We start from the raw sequence: 13,487 nt of genomic DNA on the forward strand, positions 1-13,487 counted from the left end.
TGAAAGTTTGGATCAAACCAAGACAATTGTTAACTGGGAGATGAAGGAGAGTCCAACAGTTCTTTGCAAAGTTACAATGGGGAAAAAGATGTAGACTATTCTCCTCAATTTGCCAAATACAGAAATCACAGGTGTAGGAAGGGAGAAACATATTTTTCCGATGAAGAATTTCCCTTGTGTTCAGTCTGCCTTTAAGCAATAGCTAGAAGAAAACCTTATGTTTCATTTGACAACAGGATTTCCAAATCCAATTGAAAATTGAATGAACATGCATGTGGCCAATAAGAAATCTATAAGCTTTATTAGCCGAGAAGTGAGCACTTCCCCAAATATAGATCCAAGAGTCCTACTAATTATGAAAAGCCAAGCTAGAGAGGTGTTCCAGCAGAACTTGGTATTAATCATAAGCTTGCAATGAGAGAGGGAAGTTGAACGCATCCGAGAAATTGTGTAGCATATGAACAACCTGCACTGTAATTCTAGCATATTTTGCAAAAGAAAACAACTCTAGGTAAGCCTGATTGGGGACAAAACCAGCCTAAATATCATCCCAAAGTAAAATGGTGCTTCCATTTCCAATTTGAAGGGAGGCAATACCCTTATAAGTGGTAAGGAGTTTTACATTATCTCTTCACCAAAAGGAACCTTTTTTTGGAGTCTCTTGAAGAGTACCATTTCTATAGTAGCTTTCCTAGATCAGATGAACCCAAGGAATATCACACTTGTTATAATATCTATGAAGGTTCTTTAGGAGGAGTGCCTCATTATGAACTCTTAAGTTGATGACACCGAGACCACCTTCTTTTTTCGGTCTGCATATCAGTTTCCATGCTGCTAATGCTGGTTTCTTCCCATTAATAACAAAGCCCCTCCAAAGACAATGCTTCCTATATTTGTTGATTTGTTTGATGACCGCTGAAGGAATTTTGATGGTGCACATGATGAAAATTGGGAGGGAAGAAAAGCATTTTGGCACGCTAAATTTGTTCTCCTTCACCATCTAAAGAATTCTATCCATATAAGAATAAGTGAAACCAAACAAAGTGTCATAGATAGTTTCTTAGGACCCATCATTGATAAAATACCCACAGGCGGTTCCTAAGCGCAGGAGGTGGAGAAGCAGACTGAGGAGCTGACGGCGCGGCTGGATTGCCTGTCGGACGCCATCAACGGCGTGTTCCATGCAGCGCTGTGCCTTCGCAACGCTAAGCTGGGCAGCTGCATGGTGGGACCCACTAAAAAGACATGGAGTACTGTAAGCGTGTCTGTAGATACGAGGAGTGGAGCTACTCTGTGGGCCACTGGGCCCGCATGTTGGCACCAGTTGTCATGTGAGAGGTGGCCAGGTGGGGTGGTGACGGACCACCACCAATCACCACCACCAACTGTGCTTTTTAAAGTAGTGAAGATGTGTCAATGTGCGATAGAATTTTTGATTACTTGCTACAAGAGAAACACATAAACTACCTCATGGTTATGTAATGCCACCATTAGAAGAGCTGAAGAGGCAAGCTTATTGTAAATTTGCGAAGATGCAAGTGGACAAGCAACCATTCCCAGTTAATGTCATTGATCTCTAAGACAAGAGCATTCTAATTCGGCCAACTCAAGCCGAATCAACCAAAGGGAAAAATGTAATCATTGGTGAAGAAAGATCTAAACCTTTGGGGGAGAACAAAATTTGCTAAGAGAAGTGCTACTTGAGAGGACTCCTAAAGACTCAATCAAGATTGTGATAAAACTTCAACCGTCGGGGGGCATGGCAATGCTAAACCAAAGATGATCAAACCAAAGAGCCCAAAGGTTGAAACGTGGAAGATTAATGAATCAAAGGGACGTGATAAAGTTAAAAAACTCAAACCTAATTGAACCTAATTTCAAGCAACGTTTGTCAAAGTATGAGGAAGATAATGCCATCGAGACACATGGGAAGCGGCCAAGTAATCTCAATCGATCAAGATCACCTTTGAAGCAAAAAGTTCATGATCATCATCAATTAAAGAAGGACCGTGCTACTGCTATGTACCCACCAATTGGGCCAGCGACATGGTCGTGGATGCCTCCTCCGATGCCTTTTCCTGCTTGCTCAACTTGGGGTTATAATGGTATGTGGATGCCTCCTCCTTCTATGCAATTTCCTCTTTTTCATTCGGGATGGAAAAGACCACATAGGCCGGTGTTTCATAGATTATCACATGTTGTCAATGACTGATTGGGGTATACAAATAGGTCTAGTAATGTTCATCATGCTAAAAAAGTGAGGAAAGAATACCGGGTCAAGGAGAGTGGAGTTTCTATTCAAAATTCAGATTCTAATATTGATAAAACAAGGACCACTGCTGCTGATATCATTGAGATTGGTTCAATGAAAGTGATCGCCGAAGAGCTTAGCAAAGGACCGGTTGTTATTAGCAATAAATCAATGACATCCGAAAATGTACCTACGGCTGTCCATATTGTTCCAAAGTCTAATAATCATGAAGCAAGTAGTAGCAAGCTACTTTCTTAATATCTACAACTAAGGTGGTGTCCCTTCGGCTTATCTCACACAAAAATAAGAAGATTGCAGTGGCTTTGCAAGCAAGAATTGATGGAACAACAAGCTGAAAAACTTCGGGATGATTCTTTCAATGACGTTAAGCCTATGCAACCCGTGAAGCAAGAATGGAGACCAGAGCTAGATGCCACAGTGGCTCCTGTAGCTGCCCCTTTGCCAACAACAACACCGGCACCTAAGTGAGATGACAAGGAAGATGAGGAATTAATTGATTATGGTTATTCGCCAGTGCACACTATTGATGCTTCGCCAACTGAAGGTATGGATATTAATATGATTTTTATGTTACCTTTGGATGAAGGTGAAGTGGCTCAATTGAATTTAGGGCCAAAAGAGGCTATTTTTGAGAAGCCAAAGAAAATGGATCAGCACTTGATGCCATTGTATGTTAAAGGCCATATTAATGGGAAGCCGGTTTCTAGAATGCTTGTTGATGGTGGAGCTGTAGTGAATATGATGCCATATTTAGTTTTCAAGAAGCTTGGTCAAGATGATAATGAATTAATGAAGACTAATTTGGTTCTCATTGATTTACGAGTGATTCTAATGAGGCCAAGGGTGTTATCTCTATGGAGCTCACTATTGAAAGTGAGACATTATCAACTGCTTTCTTCATCGTGGAGGTGCAAGGTAATTATAGTGTTATTCTTGGATGTGATTGGATTCATGCAAATAGTTGTGTCTCCAAGGATGGATTAGTACTCGTGTTTGTAAAGCTAACTTGTGATAATCGACTCAATAATGTAGTGTATCAATTAGTAGAGATAGAAATTTAGAATGGCTAGAAAAGCGTATGAAGCAATATCGGTAAAATAGGAATGATATTTATGAAGCCATTGAGGATTTAGATGAGTTAGATTAGTTAGGACAAGGTTTCTCATCAGTCGATCCATTAGAGGAGGTTGATATAGGTGATGGTAATATTCCAAGGTCGGCGTTTGTAAACAAGAATATGAAAGCCGATTACAAGGCTAGAGTAATTGAGTTGTTAGAGAGTATGTTGACTATTTTGCTTGAAAATATCATGAGATATTGTGGTTTGACTGAGAGTTAGTAGAATATCGGTTGCCTATTCAAACGGTGTTTATACCCTATAAACAGCCACCTAGAAGGTTTAATCCTAATATGTATAATAGGATCAAAGAAGAAGTAGACCGATTGTTGAAAGTGGGATTTATTAGGCCATGAGGTATGCTGATTGGATGTCTAACATCATCCCGGTTGAGAAGAAGAGTAGCGGTAAGTTACAATTTTGTATGAATTTTAGAGATTTGAATAAAGCTACTCCTAAAGATGGATATCCTATACCTATAGCCGACATGTTAATTAATGATGTTTCTGGACATAGAATAATTAGTTTTTTTATAGTAATGCTGGTTATAATCAAATTTTTATTACTAAGGAAGATGTCTAAAATGACTTTTCATTGTCCTGGTTTTGTTGGTCTATTTGAGTTGGTGGTTATGACATTTGGGTTGAAAAATGCCAGCGCTACTTATCAAAGGGCTATGAATCTAATTTTTTATTATTTGCTTGGTGTCATATTGGAAGTATATATTGATCATATAGTTGTTAAATCGGATGGTAATCATTCTCATTTAGCTGATTTATAGTTAGCCTTTGTAAGGATGCGTTGGTATGGTCTGAAAATGAATCCACTCAAATGTGTTTTTGGTGTGTTGGCTGGGAAGCTTTTATGTTTTATTATACATGAGAAAGGCATAGAGGTAGATCCTAGTAAAGTAAAGGCTATACAAAAGGTCCAAGCACCCACATGTAAGAGAGATGTGCAGAAATTTTTCGGTAGGGTAAATTACTTGAGAACATTTATATCAAACTTATTCGGAAAAGTTAGTGCTTTTACACTTATACTTCGGTTGAAAAATGAGACCGAATTTACTTGGAGGGCAGAATAGTAGTGTGCATTTGATGAAGTCAAGAAATATTTCACTACTCCTCTGGTGCTTCGAGCGTCTAAATTTGATTTACCTTTTCGGTTATATATTGTTGTGGGAGATGATGTGTTTGGTGTTGTTTTAGTGCAAGAAGTTGATGGTAAAGAGCACGCAATTGCTTACTTAAGCTGACGTCTTTTGGAGATGGAGACAAGGTATGTCTTTATTGAGAAATTATGCTTGTCACTATACTATGCTTGGACAAAGTTGAGATATTATTTGCTATCAAGAACTTGTGTAGTAGCATGTCAAGCCAATATGGTTAAATACATGTTGCAAAAGCTAATTTTTAAGTGGTAGAATTGGTAACTGGGCTTATACACTTATAGAATACGATTTGGCTTATGAATATTTGAAATCTATGACAGGCCAAATTGTAGCTAATTTTGTTGTTGACCATCGGATTGATGGTAAGCATGATTTGGATGTCGATTTTATATCTATTAAAACATGGAAGCTCTATTTTGATGGTTCAGCTTGTGGGGTTGGACAAGGTGTTGGTCTTGTTTTTGTATCACCTAGTGGTGTTATTTTTTAGATATCTTGTCGTCTAGACTATTTTTGCACCAATAATCAAGCCGAATATGAAACTCTCTTGTTAGGATTAGAAATTTTAAGCTCCATGGGTGTAAAGAACATAGAGGCTTTTGGTGATTCGTTACTAGTTGTGCAGCAAGTTTTCGGTAATTATCAATGTTTTGATGGATCACTAAATAGTTATCTTGAAAAGTGTCTAGACATCATTGCTATTTTGGACAATTTTGTTATCAATCATGTGTCTAGAGATGATAATTTTAGAGCTAATAATTTAGACAACAAGCATCCAGTTATCAAGTTAATAGAATTAAACTCTTTGCGATTGGAAGACCGATACTTGAAAGTGTTGATCATTGTATAGCCGAACATGAATTTTTGGGTTCAATTGTGTCTTCTTCATCTGAAGAAAATGTTGAAGTTGCTGAATTTAAACATTGGAGAAGACCATTTATTGATTACTTGAGGAATCCAAGCAAGGGTGTTGATAGAAAAATTCGATGATAAGCTTTCAAATATACATTGATGGATGATATTCTATATCACTGAACAGTGGATGGTATGCTTTTCAAGTGCTTGGATTCGGATCAAGCAAAAGTTGCTATGGGTGAAGTACATGAAGGTATATGTGGCACACATCAATCAGCACGTAACATGAAGTGGTTTTTGAACAGAGCTAGTTTTTATTGGCTTATTATGCTTAATGATTGTTTCAGGTATTATAAAGGATGTGAGGCATGTCAAAAGTTTGGTGATATTCAATTAGCTCCTGATGCTATAATGCATCATATTATCAAACAATGGATGTTCCGAGGTTGGGGCTTTAATTTTATCTGCCAAATACATCCTCCATCATCAAATGGTCATCACTTCATCTTGGTTGCTACGGATTACTTTACTAAATTGCTGAAATTGTACCTCTCAAGAACATGACACTTAAGGAGGTAATTGATTTTATATTGGAGCATATTGTTCATAGATTCGGCATTTCGTAAACTTTGACTACAGATCAAGATACTTCATTCATGTCACATCAAGTACCTGAATTTGCCGAGTCATTGAAAATTAAACTTCTCAATTCATCTCCATATTATGCTCAGGCCACTCGTCAGGCCGAGTCTAGTAATGAAATTTAGATTAACCTTATCAAGAAGAAAATAGAGGAAAATCCTAGAAGGTGGCATGAGGTTCTACCGGAGGCTTTGTGTTCACATCGTATATCTAAACATGGTGCCGCTAAAGTAATACCATATGAACTTGTTTATGGACAGAAAGTTGTTTTACCTATTGAAGTAAATATTAATGCTTTAAGGTTGGCCAAGCAGAATAACATATCGGTTGTGGATTATTATGATTTAATGATGGACATGATTGATGAAGTGATGGATGAAAGGTTGAAGGCCTTGAGAGAGATCGAGAAGGACAGATTAAGGGTCGCCAAAGCCTACAACAAGAAGGTAAAAGCAAAGTCATTTCATATTGGAGGTCTTGTGTGTAAGACTATTTTGCCTATTAGATCGAAGGACAATAGTTTGGCAAGTGGTATCCAAGTTGGGAAGGTCCATACAAAGTTGTAAGTATCGTCCCTGAAAATTCTTATTTGTTAGAAACTTTTCAAGGGGAGAAATTGCCTAGAGCTATTAATGGGCGATACTTGAATAAATTTTATACTAGTGTATGGCAAGATTCTTAAAAGAAATATCACCGATATGAGTTATCATCATGATAAGGAATGTTCATGTCCGATGTCTTGATCATTGCCGTAAGAAATGTAGAAATAGAGAAGATATGTTTTTTGGCATGCAAGCTTTAACAAAAAATAGGGGAGCATGTGTTGACGATCGAAATTGGCATATTGTGATGAATTTCGGTTCTGGAAAATTTAGCATTTGGAATATCCGGATTTGGGTCAAAACTTCAGGATTTTGTGTACACTGGATAGTCTGGTGTTTAGGAATTTCTTCTCACCGGAGTTTTATTGGAACATCTGGATTCGGGTTGGAACTTCTGGTTAATTATTTTTGGACCAACCCGAGAGCCTGTTCTAGAATGAATCTAGATATTCCGACCATATTGGAACTTCCGATGTTAAATCGGAACATCCAATTAATTATTCAGCCAAACTCGAGAGCCCGTTCTAGAATGAATCCAGATATTCTGGGCATATCAGAACATCTGGGATTCGCAATCGGAACTTTCGGTCTAGAGCAAATCCGAATTTTAGGAAAGAGATTGAGTCGGATTTGAATGATAGTTTTGATAGATTGCGACTCCAAATGGGTAAGACCATCCTGCCTAGAAATATAGAGAGCCATGGCCGATTGAGGGCAACCAACACCCAATTGAAACAAATCAATTTCATTATCTTTATGTTTTTACTTTCTTCTTTTCCCTAGCTCTCTTCCAACCTTAATTGCTTCCCGCTCTTGATCTTGACAACCAAGAACAAATCGTTGGCCATCTATGCTCTGACGGGGTCCCTCCCGAGCATTGATGACAATGAAGGCTCACCAGGGTAGTGCCACGCTGACAGTGTTGCCCGCATAGTATCCAAACTGGAACTTCCGGTCCTAACCGAACTTTCAAAGGGCCAACTGGAACTTCCCGACCTTCTAGGGAAGTTTCGGTTTGACTTGCACATGAGGTGCTCAGTGCTTGGCGTGACGCATCAACAGTGTGCCTGAAAGAACAATGATGTCACCTAGAGGGGGTTGAATAGGTGTTCTTATGAAAATTAGAATTTTGCAATGGATTATGCAGAATTTGAAACTTCCGTGTTTAATCCAGAACTTCCGAGTTCAGAGCTTTGCAACGGATTATACAGAATCTAGAACTTTCGGGTTTAATCCAGAACTTCCGGGTTCAGCTGAGAACCTAAACGCGATGGGTTCTACTAGTGCTCATTAACACCCAAAATGAAGTGTGATTGATGAGCCCATGGCTCCTTCACATACGATCAATACTACTAATATTCTTCAAATCATACAATGTCCAATTACAAGAGTACGTGCATGACAATTAAACCATCAGGTGAACTCATTCCTTGATGTTCATACTTTCTTGGATGGATTGGTACTGAATCTTTGTGATGTTTTATTGCTTAGGAACATGGAAGAAGCACCACAACCTTATCTGGACGTCATCCCTTAAAAGACAAGTCTACTCGAACTCAAAGTTAAGCTCCAGTCGTGGTCGTGCTCATGGTCGAAGTCATGGTCATGGGCGTGGTCAAGTCACAGGACAACACGTCAATAAAACGGGTATAACTCTCGCATAAGAAGTCCAATTGAGGCGTTCTTGGACTTGCTAGAAAGCTTATGATGAACCCTTTCCAATGGATCTATGCTCGAAAAAATATTCCTTATAGTGTAGTCAAAGTTAAAGGAATAATGTGCTGCATCACCGTTTTCGACTCTATCGGGTCTTGTAATCGTGTCGGGGTCAGAGTCCATGTTGTGCACGCCTCTTTCTATGGCTGCGCAACCCTAGGTCAATCTCCTCACGTCCCCCCTATATATACACAATAGCTATCATAGTTAAGTCTTGGGTTTTGCTTAGATTATTCTTTTTTAAACAGTTTCGCCATTTATCAATTTATTGAACCCCAACTTGAGTACTTCATTGGAAATTAGCAATACTCAGATTGCATCTAGTTGTTCTTTCTTGTGTTCTCGATTCTCTTGCAAGTAAAGCCTTCTTGGCGAGGTTAACCACGTCTTAGCATGGTTGATAACCATGGAGTAGTGGTGTAGTGGTTGTGAGGGTTCTCGATCTGTTCTGGTCGGAGCCTTTGGATCATCAACTTCGAAACTCCACCAATCGACTTATCATATTACATTTGGAAGATCCGGCAAACGCGCATCAAGTGTTATCAGAGCCTCAGTTGCCCGTTAGGTAATCTTAATTATCCTTGTGTTTCATCATGTTCCATTACCTAGAGTCCAAAAAATTGCCCCACAAAAAAGGATTTAGGTCTTAGTTTTCCGCTATCCAAACCACTTTGTGCCCTTTGTAATTTTGTCTTCAATTTTCATGTTGTTGAGTTTGAGTCCATCGTCGGTGTCTTTGTTGCTGGTCGAGTTATCGTGTTCTAGTTTCTAGCATTGAGTCTTTGCTAATTTAGTTGGTAGGTAACTCGGCTTGCCCTAGTCTGCTAAAGCCGAGTTTGTGTCCCTTCTCCGGTTCTGACCTGTCACTCTGACCACCCACTTGGGATCCAACCACCCACTCGGGGTCTGACCAGTCACTCTGACCACCCACTACGCATTCAACCAATCATTCCGACCACCCACTCAGGGTCCGACCAGTCACTCCGACCACCCACTCGGGGTCCAACCATCCAATCGCAGCGACCACCTAGTTGGAGTCGCCCACCTTCTCGGATTCGACCATCATATCCAAAACAGAGGTAGCCAAAGTTCAGAGAGAGAGAGAGAGAGTTTATAACCCACGTACCTTTATACCCCTGCTCTCCGAAAAAGGTTTCTAACCCACGTACCTCACTGGTCTTAGAAAAGGTAGTAGAAGAGTTTGAGTTTCTGTCACATTCGTAAAAAAAATAGAGAGAATAAGAAAAGAAAGCAAGAAGCAAAGAGTGCCAAAAAAGAAGAACCAAAAAGTGCCAAAAAAGAAGAAGCAAATAGTGCAAAAAAAGAGCGAGAATTAAAAAGAAAAAATATTAGGATTGCATTGCGCATTTTGTTCCATTGTGCTTATGTCTGTTATAGTTTTCAGCTTGCTTGAGCTAGTTCTAGGAACGTGTTCGGACCAGCCACTATGATGAGTATTGTGGACTTTTATTTAGCTTTGCTAATCTGATTTCAATTATTGTTATTCCTTCATACTAAATATTGCATGTCCAAGCTACACCTTCTCTTAATCAGAACAGTTTCTCCCCTTGCAACTACCTCACTTGCACCTGATAAGTAATCACGAACCAGCCACGGTTGTGCCAACTGGTATATTTGGTAAGAACACCTGCAAGAGCGTGGTAAGATACCTGAGAGCATGTCACTCCACTTCACTTTCCACCACCTAGTAGTTGATAGGGATAATATTTTTTATTATCTTCTGTCTACTACTAACCATGGCAGGTGAAACATCATATGCGAAAGAGTGTATTTTGAGGGAAAAACTCACAATGTTGTTGGATCATCATCGACAAGCTATTAATGACGACATCAATAAGAAGCTTGCGGAGACAAACACTACATTGCAACGACTTAATGATAGAATTGCCATGCTCAATACACGTTTTGATCGAGTGGTTAATTAGCCACCAAACCATGGGCATGTGGATCCTCATGGCGCGGCCCATGAGCAAGAGGAGTCCATCGCAGATGATGAAATTTTGAGGCAAGAACAAGACGCCTTTGATGCACGACAACGGAATCGATTGAACTTCAACCATCAAGGTACGAGAGGTAATAATTTTCAGCAACATAACACACGTGTTAATGATGATCCATTTGCAAAGGTTAAGTTTACTATACCATATTTTGTGGGTGCTTATGAGGCTGAAAAGTATTTAGATTGGGAGATGACGGTCGAACAGAAGTTTAATGCTCATTTGGTTCCTAAAGTGCATAGAGTTAGGCAAGCCACTAGTGCATTTAAAGATTTTGCAATCATCTAGTGGAATAGAGTTTGCATTGATGGGTTAGCACCTACTACATGTAATTCTTTAAAGGTTGCTATGCGTAACAAATTTGTTCCACCCTCTTTTAAATGTGATTTGTGTAAGAAATTGCAGCGCTTAAACCAAGGTGATAGATCCATAGAAGAATATTATCAGGAGCTACAAATTAGTGTGTTGCATTGTGATATTATTGAGGATAAAGAGGCTGCAATGGTTCTCTTTTATGGAGGGTTAAGGCATGAAATTCAAGACATAGTTGACTACAAAGAAAACAATAGTGTTCCTAGATTATTCCAATTTGCGTGTTTGGCAGAAAAAGGATTGCAGGGACAACAACAGAGGCCATGGAGAAATTTTGGAAGCATGACTACTTCAAAATCAACACCAGGACAAGTCCAAATAGCCCCACGTTCAGCTACACGGCCTGCTGCCCCCTTCTTGGGTACGGCACGTTCAGTAGTACCTTCGACTCCGTCCCACGCTCATGAGGTAAGCAAATCCATAAGTATGCATGGTCCCACCAAGAGCTCTTATTCGGTTGCTTCTATAGGCCGATCGATCGGGATTGTATGACACCGAAGCAAGGGAATGGGCTATGTCATGAAGGATTGGCCAAGTCAGCGAGCGTACATTGTAACAGAAGGCTGTGGATATGTAAGTGCTAGTGATGTTGAAGATGAATATGCTCTTGCAGCTAACCATGCAGGTGACGAGGATGGACGTGAGACGGATATAAACCATGAGGAAGTGTTCTATGCCACTGCCACAGAGGATTATCGGACCTTCATTGTGCAGCGAGTGTTAAGCACTCAAATATAGCAAGTGGAATAGTTACAACGCCATAATTTGTTTTAGATATTCCTCATATTCAAGGATTATCGTGTTCGAGTTATTATTGATGAAGGAAGTTGCAACAACTTACTAAGTTCAGATATGATCAAGAAGCTTACTTTGCCGATAAGAAACCATCCTCACCCTTATCATATTCAATGATTCAACAACAGTGGTAAGGTGAAGGTAATACAAACAGCTAGTGTGTATTTTTCTATTAGTTCATACCATGATTGTGCTGATTTCGATGTAGTTCCCATGCAAGCATGCTCTCTTTTGCTAGGACGACCATGGGAGTTTGATACTGATGCAACACATTATGGTAGAAGTTATAAGTACACTTTTATGCATAAAGGAAAGAAGATAACTTTTCTACCTTTAACCCTTGCTGAAATTGTGAAATGTGAACAAGAGATAGCTTAAAATAAGAGAAAAGAGTTTGAAAATGAATCTCAAAATCAACAAGTAGTGTAAAAAGTTTTTCCACCCAAAAAAGAGAAAGCAACAACAACTTCTAAGTCCGATGGAATTAGACTGAAAGGGTGTGTTATGCTTGCTACTAAATCTGATCTTGCTGAAGTTTATGCTAATGAGCTGCCATGCTATGCTTTGATATGCAAAGAGTCCTTAGTTTCACTAGTGAATATATCTAGCTCTTTGCCTCCTGCTGTTGTTAATCTTTTTCAAGAGTTTGTGGATGTATTTCTAGCTGAGGTACCCCCGGGATTACCACATATTCGAGGGATTGAGCGTCTAATTGATTTGATTCCAGGAGCAACTTTGCCAAACCATGCTACATATAGGACCAACCCAGAAAAGACTAAGGACATTTATCAACAAGTCCAAGATCTATTGAATCGCGGGTACGTACGAGAAAGCCTTAGTCCTTGTGTTGTTCTTGTTCTTTTGGTTCCTAAGAAAGATGGTAGTTAGCATATGTGTGTTGATTATAGAGCCATCAATAATATTACTATAAGATATCATCACCCTATACCTAGATTAGATGATATGCTTGATGAGTTGAGTGACTCTATAATTTTCACTAAAATTGACTTGCTAATTGGATACCACCAAATTAGGATGAAACTTAGAGATGAATGGAAAACCGCTTTTAAAACCTAGTTTGGCTTGTATGAGTGGTTAGTAATGCCTTTTGGATTAAATAATGCACCTAGTACTTTCATGTGATTGATGACCGGAGTTTTACGTGCTTTCATTGGAAGATTTGAGGTGGTATATTTTGATGATATCTTGATTTATAGCAAGACACAATAGCAATACTTTGATCAATTACGTGCTATTTTTAATGTTTTGAGAGATGCACGTTTGTTCGATAACCTCAAAAAGTGAACCTTTTGCATAGATCGAGTCTCTTTTCTTGGCTATGTTGTTACTCCATAGGAAATAAAGGTGGATGAAGCAAAAATTGAAGCCATAAAGAGCTGGCCAACTCCTGAGACTGTTACACAAGTGTGAAGCTTTCATGGTCTTCTGGGTTTCTATCGGCGATTTGTGCAGGATTTCAACACCATTACTGCTAAATTAAATGAGTTGACAAAGAAAGTGTTGGAGCAAGAGATCATCTTGGAAACGAAGTATGGAGAAGACTCAAGCTTGGAAACGAAGTTTGTGAGGAAGGAACACCACAAATGTATTGATAGTAGAAAAATGGATTGGTCTAGGGGGGGTATCATAGCGTGACTTTGTGTTTGTGCACCTCTGTATCCTATGTGTTGCCCTTTGTGTTGTATTGAGCGTTCTCCTTGTGACCCGTACCTGCCTAGATGAACACAACCCCCTATTTATAGGGTGGTACGTAGCTTAGTGTACAAGTTATCACGATGCACCAATATCTAGGACCTGGCCGAATTACCAAACCATATCCTGGATAACTACTTTTTACCCTACATAGAAGATAAATATCTACCGTGGTAACTATTATGGTGCCTACCCCTTGAGGGGTGAGCCGGTC

At 39.3% G+C, this 13,487-nt stretch overlaps 1 pseudogene; it reads left to right on the forward strand.

Moving 5' to 3' along the window:
- Positions 1-5,850: 5,850 nt before the first annotated feature.
- On the forward strand, positions 5,851-6,739 carry LOC133927599 (uncharacterized; annotated as a pseudogene).
- Positions 6,740-13,487: the final 6,748 nt, after the last annotated feature.

Source organism: Phragmites australis, chromosome 8, assembly GCF_958298935.1.
Source record: "Phragmites australis chromosome 8, lpPhrAust1.1, whole genome shotgun sequence".
Classification (NCBI taxonomy): Eukaryota; Viridiplantae; Streptophyta; class Magnoliopsida; order Poales; family Poaceae; genus Phragmites; species Phragmites australis.